The 15910-nt window shown below is 45.5% G+C and overlaps 1 pseudogene; it reads left to right on the top strand.

The window, feature by feature from the left end:
• The first annotated feature begins 1051 nt into the window (after positions 1-1051).
• LOC115837565 lies at positions 1052-14952 on the top strand (annotated as a pseudogene).
• The last annotated feature ends 958 nt before the right edge of the window (positions 14953-15910 follow it).

Genomic DNA, 15910 nt, shown 5'->3' with positions numbered 1-15910 from the left:
TGCCGCTGCTGGCTTGGGCAGCCTGCTTTTATTCTCTTATCTGGCCCCACCCACGTCCTGCTGATTGGTAGAGCCGAGTGGTCTGTTTTGACAGCACGCTGACTGGTGCGTTTACCATCCCTGAGCTAGACATAAAAGTTCTCCACATCCCCATCAGATCAGTTAGATACAGAGTATTGACACAAAGGTTCTCCAAGGCCCCACCAGAGCAGCCAGACACAGAGTGTCGATTGGTGCATCCACAAACCTCGAGCTAGACACAGGGTGCTGATTGGTGTGTTTACAATCCCTGAGCTAGACATAAAGGTTCTCCACATCTCCACCAGACTCAGGAGCCCAGCTGCTTTACCCAGTGGATCCCGCACTGGGGCTGCAGGTGGAGCTGCCCGCCAGTCCCGTGCCGTGTGCTCACACTCCTCAGCCCTTGGGTGGTTGATGGGACTGGGCACTGTGGATCAGGGGGTGGCGCTCGTCCGGGAGGCTCAGGCCGCTCAGGAGCCCATGGAGGGTGTGGGAGGCTCAGGCATGGCAGGCTGCAGGTCCCGAGCCCTGCCCCGTGGGAAGGCAGCTAAGGCCCGGTGAGAAATTGAGCACAGCGCCGGTGGGCTGGCACTGCTTGGGGACCCAGTACACCCTCCGCAGCTGCTGGCCCAGGTGCCAAGCCCCTCATTGCCCGGGGCTGGCAGGGCCAGCCGGCTGCTCCCAGTGTGGGGCCTGCCAAGCCCACGCCCACCTGGAACTCCGGCTGGCCCACAAGCACCGCGGGCAGCCTGGGTTCCCGCTGGCGCCTTTCCCTCCACACCTCCCCGCAAGCAGAGGGAGCCGGCTTCCGCCTTGGCCAGCCCAGAAAGGGGCTCCCACAGCGCAGCAGTGGGCTGAAGGGCTCCTCAAGTGCTGCCAAAGTGGGAGCCCAGGCAGAGGAGGCGCCGAGAGCAAGCAAGGGCTGTGAGGACTGCCAGCACACTGTCACCTCTCACTACTACAGCTATTTCTCTGACAGAATCTATTCACACAGCCTCGGTAGCGAACCACATGGTATACAAAGTAACCCATGGATTTCAAGAACAAGTAAATATTGATAAAACTATTTTGTCTCACCTGGAGGCTCTTAAAGCCGCTGTTGAATGGCTGGGGGATCAGCAGCAGGTATTCATTACTTGTCAAAATTTACATTGTGATTGGCAATATAATTCTATCTGTGTCACACCTCTGCCATATAATAGCTCCCAAAATACTTGGGAGACAGTGAAGGCACACCTACAAGGGGCTTTTCAGGACCACTTATCCTCTCAAATTTCTACTCTTGAGTGCGAGTTAAAGAAACAACTTAAAGAATGATCACAGCAGGCCGGGGGCAGTGGCTCACACCTGTAATCCTAGCACTTTGGGAGACCAAAGCGGGCGGATCACGAGGTCAGGAGATCTAGACCATCCTGGCTAACACGGTGAAACCCCGTCTCTACGAAAAATACAAAAAATTAGCCGGGCGGGTCACGGGCGCCTGTAGTCCCAGCTACTCGGGAGGCTGAGGCAGGAGAATGGTGTGAACCCAGGAGGCAGAGGTTGCAGTGAGCCAAGATCACGCCACTGCACTCACTCCAGCCTGGGTGACAGAGCGAGACTCCGTCTCAAAAAAAAAAGAATGATCACAGCAATTACAAATATCCTTCAGCAATTACAAGAAGGTTTTCAATGGTTAAACCTGAACACTTAGTTGTCTGGGTTAAACATACGCATTTGGGTGATGGCCACTATACCTATTCTTTTTTTGTATCTGTTTGCTAGGCATCTGCAAATGGCTCTGTGCTGACCCCCCGCCCAAGCATCTATGACCAGGGAAGAACGATAGAAACTTACCTTGCATTAGATAACCAGCATACTCTAAGAATTAAAGAAGGGGGAGACGTGGGGGGTGCACAGCAACATATTCAAGCTTATGTACAAGGCATTTGAGGTCGAGACATGGAAAAATACTGAGGCACTGTGTGTATGTTGTTTGTGCATGAGACTGAAATTCCTTGACCCTGAAAACAGGGCAAGGAACGGAATGTGTGATAAGGAACTGTGTAATAAGGAGTTGTGTGATAAGGAGGGCTGAGAACAGCCTCCTAAGAATGTGTTCTGAGTGCTTTTAGACGTAACAAACGAGGCTATATGTGCCTCGTGACCAGACCGCAAATCGTTACCTAGCGGATGTCTCTTGTTTGTCTAAATTGTAGTTTAACAAGCCCTCTCAATAAATACTTGGCTTACCCATCTTAAAGCAGCACTCTCTCAGAAGAGCTGCTACTTGCCCGCTTAGCTAGAATTGTCTGAGTACTTCATTCTCGGTGTTCGCTGCAGCTATAAGCTGCAGACCTTGTTTCTTATTCTGCTCTTAACAAATTACCATAAACATGGTGTCTTAGAACACAAATTTGTTGTTTTAAAGTTCTAGAAGTCAGAAATTCAAAATGAGCCTTATGGAGCTGAGAGGTGTTGGCAGAGCTGTTTCTTCTGAGGGCTCAGGGAAGAATGTTTCCTTTTCCAGATTCAAACCCCACCCACGCTCCTTAGCTCGTGGCTCCTTCCTCTATCTTCAAAACACATCAGTCTAACCTCTGCTCTGATCATCGCATTTCCTTTTCTGTATCCTCTGCCTGCCTTCTGTACCCTTGTTTGACCCTTTGCCTGCCTTTAAAGGACTCATGTGATTACACTGTGCCCACCTGGATAATCCAGGACACTCCTCTCATCTCAAAATCCTTAATTTAATCATATCTGCAAAGTCCCTTTTGCCATCTAAGATAACATATCCACAGGTTCCAGAAATTAGAATGTGGACATCTTTGGGAGACCATTATTCTGCCTTCCATACCCTTTACTGTAGATTTGAACATTTTCAAAATAAAGAGGAAGAAAAATGAAAATGTCTAGAAAATTAGAGCAATCAAAATAAATGTAGGCCTGTAACTCTCTGTGAAGCTTTGTGAAGGCCCTTCTCAGGAGCTAACCTTGGAGTCCAGGAAGGCTTGCAGGGGAACCAAGGCTAAAAAGAGGTTCATGCAGGATTCCTGAAATCAGGAATACATCCTCCAATCATGCAGTCCAGCACGGTTAATGAAAGAAAAAGCACAACTCTTCCTTCAAAAGCCCACTGCTGAGCCAGGAATGGTGGCTCAGAACTATAATCCCAGCTACTCTGAAGGCTGAGGTGGGAAGATTGCTTGAGCCCATGAGTTTGAGTCCAGCCTGGGCAAAATAGCAAGACCCCATCTCAATTTTTTTAATAAAATTAAAAAAAATTTTTTTGAGACGGAGTCTCGCTCTGTTGCCCAGGCTGAAGTGCAGTGATGCAATATCAGCTCTCTGCAACCTGCACCTCCCAGGTTCAAGTGATTCTCCTGCCTCAGCCTCCCAAGCAGCTGAGATTACAGGTGTGCACCACCACACCCAGTTAATTTTTGTATTTTTTTAAGTAGAGATGGGGATTCACCATGTTGGCCAGGCTGGTCTTGAACTCCTGACCTCAGGTGATCCACCCGCCTCAGCCTTCCAAAGTGCTGGGATTACAGGTGTGAGCCTGTGGAGAAAAGAAAGAGAGATCAGATTGTTACTGTATCTGTGTAGAAAGAAGTAGACATAGGAGAGGCCAGGCGCAGTGGCTCACGCCTGTAATCCCAGCACTTTGGGAGGCTGAGGCAGGTGGATCATGAGGTCAGGAGATCGAGACCATCCTCACCAACACGGTGAAACCCTGTCTCTACTAAAAATACAAAAAAAATTAGCCGGGCTTGGTGCCAGGCACCTGTAGTCCCAGCTGCTTGGGAGGCTGAGGCAGGAGAATGGTGTGAACCTGGGAGATGGAGCTTGCAGTGAGCCAAGATTGCATCACTGCACTCCAGCCTGGGTGACAAAGCAAGACTCTGTCTCGAAAAAAATAATAATAATAAAAAATAAAGACATAGAAGACTCCATTTTTTCTGTACTAAGAAAAATTCTTCTGCCTTAAATGCTGTTAATCTGTAACCTTACCCCCAACCCTGTGCTCCCTGAAACATGTGCTGTGTCAACTCAAGGCTAAATAGATTAAAGGCTGTGCAAGATGAATTCTCTCTATAAATGTTTAAGTGGCTCCATCAGGTAGCAGAATGTGCTTGAAGCTTTGATTGTCTTCCCAGGAATGTGGGTTTGACAAACCAAACATTGGTCATAAACTATTTTAGCAATTTAGAAGTCACCACACCAATATGTATTTAATTTGGATCATTTTATCTTTTCCGTAATGAGTCATGGAATGAAGAGCTTTTAATAACAAAAGCTTTAAGGACTCAGAAAGGACAAGGCAAATGTCCCAGTTCTCCATGAGTCCATGCTTAACTGGACTTATATCCCCTTAAATACTAGTTGTTTCTCCAATTTAGGGACATAGCACTGATAACTGATGGGTTATCATAAGTAATTTGACTTAGACCATGGAATTCATTCCAATCATATATTTAAACAATTTCAGTATTGGCTGATTTAGCATGAAAATCTGATAAAGTATTCTCTTGGTTTTCAAATAATTTTTGTTCTACTTGGATTAGCAGTTTTATAAACCAGTCAGTCTTTTCATTAAAGTGCCAGGAATTCTTATTCAGTCCAAATGATATGATTCTAAAGTCATCAGAAACCTGTATTCAAGAGTGCTTTTCAGGGTCCTTTTCATCCTTTCACGAACCTCCTAAAAGACACTATATTCTAGGATTTTGCCTGCTTATGAAGCTTTCAGAAACTGCATCAGAATTAAGCAGTTAACTAAGGAAATGACTTTAAATTGTCATAAAGAGAAAATTCACAAGGAAATTTCTGTGGTCTAAAATATCTTAATATAATAACCATAATTATTATTGATAGCATATACTCAGGCATATTAGAATTTTAGAAATCCTGTATGATTTGGGAACATATATTAATAAATTCTTAAAATATAAGCTGAAGAAAGATAGACATTTCTTGTTTTAACAATGCTTCCCATGTAACTTGTCAAATAATTCTGTTTTCCTCTCTTTTGGATGCTTCGGGGGTACTCTGTAGCATCCCAAATTTAGAGGTTTAAAAAGACTTAATTTTGAAGCTAAAATTTGATTTTGGGAAGCCTGTCAAATATGTTAAAGTTTTAAAAGACTTAATGTTATAAAATAGAATTGCGGGTCTGTATTTGTCCATTTTCACACTGCTGATAAAGACATACCCGAGACTGGGCAATTTACAGACGAAAGAGGTTTAATGGAGAACTCACAGTTCCATGTGGCTGGGGAAGCCTCACAATCATGGCAGAAGGCAAGGAGGAGCAAGTCATATTTTACATGGGTGGCAGCAGGCAAAGACAGAGAACTTGTGCAGGCTCCCTTTTTTTTTTTTTTTTTTTGGCTTTTGGGTTTTTTTGTTGTTGTTGTTGGTTTTTGTTTTGTTTTGTTTTGTTTTGAGACAGAGTCTTGCTCTCTTGCCCAGGCTAGAGTGCAGTGGTGCAACCTCAGCTCACCGCAACCTCCACCTCCCAGGTTCAAATGATTTTCCTGCCTCAGCCTCCCGAGTAGCTGGGGTTACAGGTGCCCTCCACTGCACCCGGCTAATTTTTGTATTTTTAGTAGAGACAGGGTTTTACCATCTTGGCTAGGCTGGTCTCATACTCCTGACCTCATGATCCACCCACCTCGGTCTCCCAAAATGCTGGGATTAAACTTCCATTTTTAAAGCCAACAGATGTCATGAGACTTATTCACTAACACAAGAACAGCACAGAAAAGAACCGCCCCCATGATTCAATTACCTCCCATCGAGTCCCTCCCACCACACGTGGGAATCATGGGAGCTACAAGATGAGATTTGGGTGGGGACACAGAGCCAAACCATATCAAGGTCACTATAAGTCATTCATTTAGCCAAAATGATAACAATTTTTAAAAGGCAAAAACCTCTACTCATTGATAGAGGGAAGACTTAGTTTCCCAAACTCTGTCTGTTGTCTTTCTCTTCCCTTTCCTATAGTTTATTCAAAAGACAAACAAAAATCTTTAATGGCCAGCCATGGTGTCTCACACCTGTAATCCCAGCAATTTGGGAGGCCGAGGTGGGTGGATTGCCTGAGCTAAGGAGTTCAAGACCAGCCTAGGCAACACGGTGAAACCCCGTCTCTGCTAAGATACAAAAATTAGCTGAATGTGGTGGCACAAACCTGTAATCCCAGCTACTCGGGAGGCTGAGGCAGGAGAATTGCTTGAACCTGGGAGGCAGAGATTGCAGTGAGCTGAGATTGTGCCACTGCACTCCAGCCTGGGTGACAAAAAAAGACTCCATCTCCAAAAAAAAAAAAAACTTTCATTATTCTTTCATATACATAAATATCTTACTCAAGAGAAAAGCCAAATTTCTTTTCTTTCTTTAATTTTTTATTTTAAATTCTGGGATACATGTGCTGAACATGCAGATTTGTTACATAGGTATACATGTGCCATAGTGGTTTGCTGCACCTATCAACCCGTCATCTAGGTTTTAAGCCGTGCATGCATTAGGCATTTGTCCTAATGCTCTCCCTCCCCTTTTCCCCCACCCCCCAACAGGCCCAGTGTGTGATGTTCCCCTCTCTGTGTCCATGTGTTCTCATTGTTCAGCTCCCACTTATGAGTAAGAACATGCAGTGTTTTGTTTTCTGTTCCTCTGTTAGTTTGCTGAGGATGATGGTTTCCAGCTTCATCCATGTCCCTGCAAAAGACATGAGCTCCTTCTTTTTATGGCTGCATAGTATTCCATGGTGTATATGTGCCACATTTTCTTTATCCAGTCTATCATTGATGAGCATTTGGGTTGGTTCTAAGTCTTTGCTATTGTAAATAGTGCTGCAATAAACATAAGTGTGCATGTGTGAGAAAGTCAAATTTCACCCTTGCATTTGTGTACTATTAATGTCAACATCAATTTTTAATAAAACCTTATAGGCAAATCTATCTAATCTTAATCAGTTTGACCATAAGGTAAGAGTCTCATAAGCCTCTTAAACTCCTTTACAAATTTTTGTTGAAGAGAAGATCAGTTCTCTAAGAAAACCCTGTTGTGCTTATTCCAATGTTCAATTTATGGAAAAATCAAATAATACCCCTTTAAATTTAGCTGATATGTTCCCACACAGAATTTCTTTTACAATATTAATGTTTTATAAAACTTCCACAACTTGCTCAAACCTTCAGCTTTATCCTATCTAACTTAAAACAATCCTTTAATCCTTTAATTTAGGCACACACAAAAACCCACATTCCCTTGCCTTCTTATAATCTTTTGTCAAAATCACATTTTACTTTCCTCACACAGCTCGCATGTAAAACTGTTTTTTCAGTAGTCTCAATTATGTGGTACAATGTTAACTCTTAGCAATTTTTATTTTTGGTGAAAAACCTGGTAAGTGATTTTAATTATGTACTAGGTACGGAGCCTAGGACACCAGAAAGAAATGCAGATAAAGTCTGATTTATTCCAGCATAGCCAGGGGGCATGGCTAACTCCACATGTCCCCAGGGCTTACCTAGAATGTAATGGCTCCAAAGCGAGTAAGTTGAACAATTTTCAAACGACAAAGCAGTTTATGACCTTAAAGCATTTAGCAAACCTAATATCTGACATGACTAATTTAGACCAAATAGCTTTATTTTACCAATAATCTTTAAAACTCTTCATTTCTAGCCGGGCACGGTGGCTCACGCTTGTAATCCCAGCACTTTGGGAGGCCGAGGCAGGTGGATCACGAGGTCAGGCGATCGAGACCACGGTGAAACCCCGTCTCTACTAAAAATACAAAAAAATTAGCCAGGTGTGGTCCCGGGCGCCTGTAGTCCCAGCTACTCGGAGAGGCTGAGGCAGGAGAATGGTGTGAACCTGGGAGGCGGAGCTTGCAGCGAGCTGAGATTCCGCCACTGCACTCCAGCCTGGGTGAGAGAGCGAGACTCCATCTCAAAACAAACAAACAAACAAACAAAAAAAAACTCTTCATTTCTCAAAGTCACATTAACTAAAAGGCATTAATTACAGTTTCTATTTTTGATATGGTTCAGCTGTGTCCCCACTCAAATCTCATCTTGAATTGTAGCTCCCATAATTCCCATGTGCTGTGGGAGGGACTAGGTGGGAAATAATTGAATCATGGAGGTGGTTTCCCCCATAATGTTCTCATGGTGGTGAATATATCTCATGAGACCTGATGGTTTTATGAGGGAAAACCCCTTTCATTTTGTCCTTGTCCACCACCATGTAAGACATGCCTTTCACCTTCTGCCATGATTATGAGGCCTCCCCAGCCACACAGAACTGTGAGTCCATTAAACCTCTTTTTCTTTACAAATTACCCAGTGTTGGGTATGTCTTTATCAGCAATGTAAAAACAAACAAATACAGTAAATTGGACCAGGAGTGGGCACTGCTGTAAAGATACCCAAAAATGTGGAAATGACTTTGGAACTGGATAGCAGGCAGAGGTTGGAACAGTTTGGAGGGCTCAGAAGAAGACAGGAAAATGTGAGAAAGTTTGGAACTTCCTAGAGACTTGTTGAATGGCTTTGACCAAAATGCTGATAATGACATGCATGGACAATGAAACCCAGGCTGAGGTGATCTCAGATGGAGATGAGGAACTTGTTGGCAACTAGAGTAAAGATGACTCTTGTTATGTTTAGCAGAGACTGGCAGCATTTTGTCCCTGCCCTAGAGATTTGTGGAACTTTGAACTTGAGGGAGATGATTTAGGGTATCTGGTGGAAGAAATTTCTAAGCAGTGAAGCATTCAAGAAGTAACTTGGGGCCGGGCGCGGTGGCTCACGCTTGTAATCCCAGCACTTTGGGAGGCCGAGGTGGGCGGATCACGAGGTCAGGAGATCGAGACCACAGTGAAACCCCGTCTCTACTAAAAATATAAAAAATTAGCCGGGCGTGGTGGCGGGCGCCTGTAGTCCCAGCTACTCGGAGAGGCTGAGGCAGGAGAATGGCGTGAACCCAGGAGACGGAGCTTGCAGTGAGCCGAGATTGCACCATTGCACTCCAGCCTGGGCGATAGAGTGAGACTCTGTCTCAAAAAAAAAGAAGTAACTTGGGTGCTGTGAAAAGCAATCAATTTTAAAAGGGAAACAGCCTAAAAGTTCAGAAAATTTGCAGCCCAATGATGTAATGGAAAAGAAAAACCTGGCCAGGCACGATGGCTCATGCCTGTAATCCTAACACTTTGGGAGGCCAAGGTGGGCTGATTGCCTGAGCTCAGGAGTTTGAGATCAGCCTGGGCAACACGGTGAAACCCCATCTCTACTAAAATACAAAACAAATTAGCCAGTTGTGGCGGCATGTGCCTGTAGTCCCAGCTACTTGGGGGGCTGAGGCAGGAGAATTGCTTGAACCCAGGAGGCAGAGGTTGCAGTGAGCCAAGATTGTGCCACTGCACTCCAGCCTGGGTGAGGAGAGTGAGACTCCATCTCAAAAAAAAAAAAAAAAGGAAACAAAAACCCATTTTCTGAAGAGAAATTCAAGCCAGCTGCAGAAATTGGCCTAAGTAATCAGGAGCCAAATGTTAATCACCAAGACAATGGGGAAAATGTCTCCAGGGCATGTCAGAGGCCTTTGAAGCAGCCCCTCCCATCACAGGCCCTAAGGCCTAGGAGGAAACAATGGTTTCTTGGGCAGGACACAGGGGCCCCATGCTGTGTGCAGTCTAGGGACTTGGTGCCCTGCATCCCAGCCACTCTAGCCATGGTTAAAGGTGCCAAGGTACAGCTCAGGCTGTGGTTTCAGAGGGTGCAAGCCTCAATCCTTGGCAACTTCCACGTGGTGTTGAGCCTACAGGTGCACAGAAGTCAAGAATTCAGGTTTGGGAACCTCCATCTAGATTTCAGAGGATATACAAAAACACCTGGATGTTCAGGCAAAAGTTTGCTGCCAGGGTGGGGTCCTTAAGGAGCATCTCTGCTAGGGAAGGGAAATGTGGGGTTGAAGCCCCCACACAGAGTCCCCACTGGGGCACTGCCTCATGGAGCTGTGAGAAGCGAGCCACCATCCTCCAGACCCCAGAATGGTAGATCCACCAACAGCTTTCACCATCCATCTGGAAAAGCCACAGGCACTCAATGCCAGCCTGTGAAAACAGCCAGGAAAGGGGCTGTACCCTGTAAAGCACCAAGGACATAGCTGCCCAAGACCATAGGAACTCACCTCTTGCATCAGTGTGACCTGGATTTGAGACACAAAGTCAAAGGAGATCATTTGGCACTTTAAGATTTGACTGCCCTGCTGGATTTTAGAATTGCATGGGGCCTTTAGCCCCTTAGTTTTAGCCAATTTCTCCCATGTGGAATGGGTGTACCTATCCAATGCCTGTACCCCCATTGTAGCTAGGAAGTAACTAACTTGGTTTTGATTTTACAGGCTCATAGGTGGAAGGGACATGCCTTGTCTCAGATGAGACTTTGGGCGGTGGACTTTTGAGTTAATGCTGAAATGACTTAAGACTTTGGGGAACTGTTGGGAAGGCATGCTTGGTTTTGAAATGTGAAGACATGAGATTTGGGAGGGGCCAGAGGTGGAATGATATGGCTTGGCTGTGTCCCCACCCAAATCTCATTTGAATTGTAGCTCCCATAATTCCCATGTATTGTGGGAGGGACTCAGTGGGAGATAATTGAATTATGGGGGCATACTGTTCTCATGGTAGTGAATATATCTCACAAGATCTGATGGTTGTATAACAGGAAACTCTATCACTTCATTCTCATGCTGTCTTGCCCACTAACATGTAAGATGTGTCTTTCACCTTCCGCCACGATTGTGAGGCCTCCCCAGCCATGTGAAACTGTGAGTCCATTAAGCATCTTTTTCTTTATAATTTTTTTTTTTGAGACAAAGTCTTATCTCTGTCACCCAGGCTGGAATGCATTGGCACAATTATGGCTCACCTCCACCTCCTGGATTCAAGCAATTCTCCTGTCTCAGCCTCCCGAGTAGCTGGGATTACAGGCATGCGCCACCATGCCCAGCTAATTTTTGTATTTTTAGAAGAGATGGAACTTCACCATGTTGGCCAGGCTGGTTTTGAACTCCTGACCTCAGGTAATCCACCCGCCTTGGCCTCCCAAAGTGCTAGGATTACAGGCATGAGCCACCGTGCCCAGCCTTTCTTTATAAATTATCCAGTCTTGGGTATGTCTTTATCAGCAGCATGAAAACAGACTAAAACAATTTTTCTGACAAAATATTTGATTTAAATGCCATTATTATTAAGCCAATTAATCAGAACTTTTTCATATAAACATCACACACAACACATAAATATATAGACAGAAGAAGATCCAGTAGTTGTAAGATTTTTTATTTGCCCGTTTTTAAGATTCTTAATTGGATTACTGGATTCAGGGTGGAGTCCTTTGAGGAACAGGGCTAGGAAAACATGCAGTTTCTAGGGCCTAATAAGCAGGCACAGCTGGAAAGCAAACAGATCTCCAAAAATTCAGGGTCCCATTTTTATACTGGATTCTGGATCCCCAAAAGAGAAATGCTGTGGAACAAGACAGTGCAATGGCTTTACTGTACATTTCATTGCAAAGCAACCCAAAACCAATCAACCTAGTTTTGATCAGTCCATCCCCCATGGGAATCTTACCTCTTGGGGAGGGGGTAGGAGGACACCCAACTAGGTATGGAGCCTAGGACACCAAGCTCCTAGGCTAGTGTATCTGGATATACTAGGATATCCAAAAGTACATTTAGCCTTAGATTTTGAGAGGAATGGTATGTTTTGGCTGTGTCCCCACCCAAATATCATCTTGAATTCCCACGTGTTATGGGAGGGACCTGGTGGGAGGTAATTGAATCATGGGGACAGGTCTTTCCCATGCTGCTCTCATGATAGTGAATAAGTCTCATGAGATCTGATGGTTTGATAAGGGGAAAGCTGTTTTGCTTGGCTCTCATTCTGTCTTTGCCTGCTGCCATCCACACAAGATGTGACTTGTTTCTCCTTGCCTTCTGCCATGATTGTGAGGCCTCCCCAGCCATGTGGAACTGTAAGTCCAACAAACCTCTTTCTTTTGTAAATTGCCCAGTCCCAGGTATGTCTTTATCAGCAGCATGAAAATGGACTAATACAAGGGATTTATCTGCTTTCAGTTCCTGGGGTTTCATGAGGAAAAAAGGTTTTTCCCAAAATGGGGTCTGTGGCACTTCCTGTGATTTTTCCAAGGAGTCTGTGCTGTTAGAAATTATCTTAGGTCGGCCAGGCGCAGTGGCTCACGTTTGTAATCCCAGCACTTTGGGAGGCCGAGGCGGGCGGATCACGAGGTCAGGAGATCGAGACGATGGTGAAACCCCATCTCTACTAAAAATACAAAAAATTAGCCGGGCATGGTGGCGGGCACCTGTAGTCCCAGCTACTCAGAGAGGCTGAGGCAGGAGAATGGCGTGAACCCGGGAGGCGGAGCTTGCAGTGAGCCGAGATTGTGCCACTGCACTCCAGCCTGGGTGACAGAGCAAGACTCTGTCCCAAAAAAAAAAAAAAAAAAAAAAAAGAAATTATCTTAGGTCTTCATGTCTGTAATCCCAGCACTTTGGGAGGCTGAGGTGGGCAGATCACAAGGTCAGGAGTTCAAGATCATCATGGCCAACATGGTGAAACCCCGTTCTCTACTAAAAATACAAAAATTAGCTGGGTGTGGTGGTGCATGCCTATAGTCCCAGCTACTCGGGGGGCTGAGGCACAAGAATCACTTGAACCCAGGTGGCAGGGGTTGTAGTGAACCGAGATTGCGCCACTGCACTCCAGCCTGGGCGACAGAGTGAGACTCTGTCTCAAAAAAACAAAAAAAAAGAAAAAAGTAATTATCTTAAGTCTGGCTGGGCATGGTGGTGCATGCCTGTAATCCCAGCACTTTGGGAGACTGAGGCAGGTGGATCACCTGAGGTCAGGAGTTCGAGACCAGCCTTGCCAACATAGTGAAACCCCGTCTCTACTAAATACAAAAATTAGCCAGGTGTGGTAGCGCATGCATGTAATCCCAGCTACTTGGGAGGCTGAGGCACGAGAATCACTTGAACCTCAGAGGCGGAGGTTGCAGTGAGCCAAGATCGTGTCATTGCACTCCGGCCTGGGCAACAAGAGTGAAACTGCTTCTCACAAAAAAAAAAAAAAAAAAAAAAGAAATTATCTTAGGTCCTCTCGTGTGCATCAAGAGTGGCAAGAAGACAAGATGGAGAAAATCAATTCAGTTGACTGAAAAGATAAAAATATATTTTTCCCAGAAAAACAAGACCCAGAAAGAGAAGAAAAAAACATAAAGGTCTTGTCAATATACCTATAGCTTGAACATCTCCTTTTAATTAAGTTGACTTTGAACCAAATATCTTATTACAAGACTCTAGCCAAAACAAGCAGCAAATATTTCTTACCTTTGAACTTTACCAAAGGCAACCTCCCAAGTGCTCAGAGAAAGGAAAATTCAAGACAGGAAGTCAGAAGTTGTTCATGGAGGGAAAGAGAATCAATAAATGGCAGAAGTCACACAGATATCAAACCAGAAAGTGTTACAACAGTGGGTAGCAGGCCGGGCGCGGTGGCTCATGCTTGTAATCTCAGCACGCGCTGCAGGAAGAATAATTTTTTTTGTTTTGTTTTGATATGGAGTCTCACTCTGTCACCCAGGCTGGAGTGCAGTGGCGTGATCTCGGCTCACTGCAACCTCCACCTCCTGGGTTCAAGCAATTATCCTGCCTCAGCCTCCCTAGTAGCTGGGATTAAGGCACGCACCACCATGCCCAGCTAATTTTTATATTTTTAGTAGAGACGGGGTTTCACCATGTTGGCCAGGATGGTCTCAATCTGACCTCGTGATCCGCCGGCCTCTGCCTCCCGAAGTACTGGGATTACAGACATGAGCCACAGTGCCCGGCCACATTGGATAGTTTTAACGAGGATGTACAAGCACTCAAAGAGCTGGTATTACATAACATGGTTACCCTTAAGCTATAGGAGTCCCAGTTGCCTGGGCCAGACCAGTTACAGCAGTTTCAGGTGGTCTGTGAGACTAAGGAGAAAAATTCCTGCTCCCTGCTCAAGCTGTCATTGATTCGGGGTAAGTCTCTGCTCTTTGTCAACACTCTAGAGTGGAGTTACTGGCTACACCTGTTTCTGGAGCAGTTCAGCATCCCCACCTGTGTGCTCAATGGAGCACTTCCCCTGCTCTCCAGGTGCCACATCATCTCACAGTTCAACCAAGGCTTCCAGGACTGTGTCATAGCAACGGATGCTGAAGTCCTGGGGGCCCCAGTCAAGGGCAAGCATCAGGGCGAGGAGCCAAAGGGGACAAGGCCTCTAATATGGAGGCAGGTGTGGCCCGGGGCATAGACTTCCACTGTGTGTCTGCTGTGCTCAACTTTGATCTTCCCCCCATCCCCGAGGCCTACATCCATCAAACTGGCAGGACAGCGTGCTACAACCCAGACATAGTCTTAACCTTTGTGTTGCCCAGGGAACAGTCCCACTTGGGCAAGATTGAGGACCTTCTCAGTGAAGAGAACAAGGGCCCCATCCTGCTCCCCTACCAGTTCCAGATGGAGAAGATTGAGGGCTTATGCTATCGCTGCAAGGATGCCATGCGCTCAGTGGCTAAACAGGCTGTTCAAGAGCTGAGATTGAAGGAGATCAAGGAGGAGCTTCTGCACTCTAAGAATCTCAAGATGGGACCTCCAGGTGCTGCGGCATGACCTGCCGTTGCACCCCGCAGTGGTGAAGCCCCACCTGGGCTGTGTTCCTACCTGGTTCCTACTGCTCTCCATTGCCTGCTGTGCCCTCACAAGAAGTGGAAGAAGCTGTCTTCCTCTCATAGGAAGGCCAAGAGAGCAAAGTCCCAGAACCCACTGCACAGCTTCAAGCACAAAGGAAAGAAATTCAGACCAGCAGCAAAGTCCTCCTGAGGTTGTTTGGGCCTCTCTGGAGCTGAGCACAGTGTGGAGCAGGCTTCCACCCTGCACAGACAGGTGAGGCTCTGGTGCTTGCTGTACAGACTGAACAGCAAGCTGGGCCCTTCAGCTCCTTGGCACTGCCAGGCTGGCATCTTGCCCCTTGACAACAGAATAAAAATTTTAGCTGCCCCCTGCCGCAAAAAAACAAAAGAAAAAAAAAGTGCTAGGATTACAGGCATGAGCGACTGCATCCAGCTTAAAAGCTTTTAAATATTTAGTATTTTTTTTATAATATACATTAAGTTCTAGGGTACGTGTGCACAACGTGCAGGTTTGTTACATATGTATACATGTGCCATGTTGGTGTGCTGCACCCATTAATTCGTCATTTACGTTAGGTATATCTCCTAATGCTATCCCTCCCCCCTCCCCCCAGCCCATGGCAGGCCCTGGTGTATGATGTTCCCAGCCCTGTGTCCAAGTGTTCTCATTGTTCAGTTTCCACCTATGAGTGAGAACATGTGATGTTTGGTTTTCTGTCCTTGTGATAGTTTGCTGAGAATGATGGTTTCCAGCTTCATCCATGTCCCTGCAAAGGACATGAACTCATCATTTTTTAAGGCTGCATAGTATTTCCTGGTGTATATGTGCCATATTTTCTTAATCCAGTCTATCATTGATGGACATTTGGGTTGGTTCCAAGTCTTTGCTATTGTGAATAGTGCCTCAATAAACATACGTCTGCATGTGTCTTTATAGTAGCATGATTTATAATCCTTTGGATATATATCGAGTAATGGGATCGTTGGGTCAAATGGTATTCTAGTTCTAGATCCTTGAGGAATCGCCACACTGTCTTCCACAATGGTTGAACTAGTTTACACTCCCACCAACAGTGTAAAAGCGTTCCTATTTCTCCACATCCTCTCCAGCACCTGTTGTTTCCTGACTTTTTAATGATCGCCATTCT

This window comes from Nomascus leucogenys, chromosome 12 (assembly GCF_006542625.1).
Source record: "Nomascus leucogenys isolate Asia chromosome 12, Asia_NLE_v1, whole genome shotgun sequence".
Lineage (NCBI taxonomy): Eukaryota > Metazoa > Chordata > Mammalia > Primates > Hylobatidae > Nomascus > Nomascus leucogenys.
The sequence above is the reverse complement of the archived record's forward strand: the minus strand, read 5'-3'. Positions and strand labels throughout refer to the sequence as shown.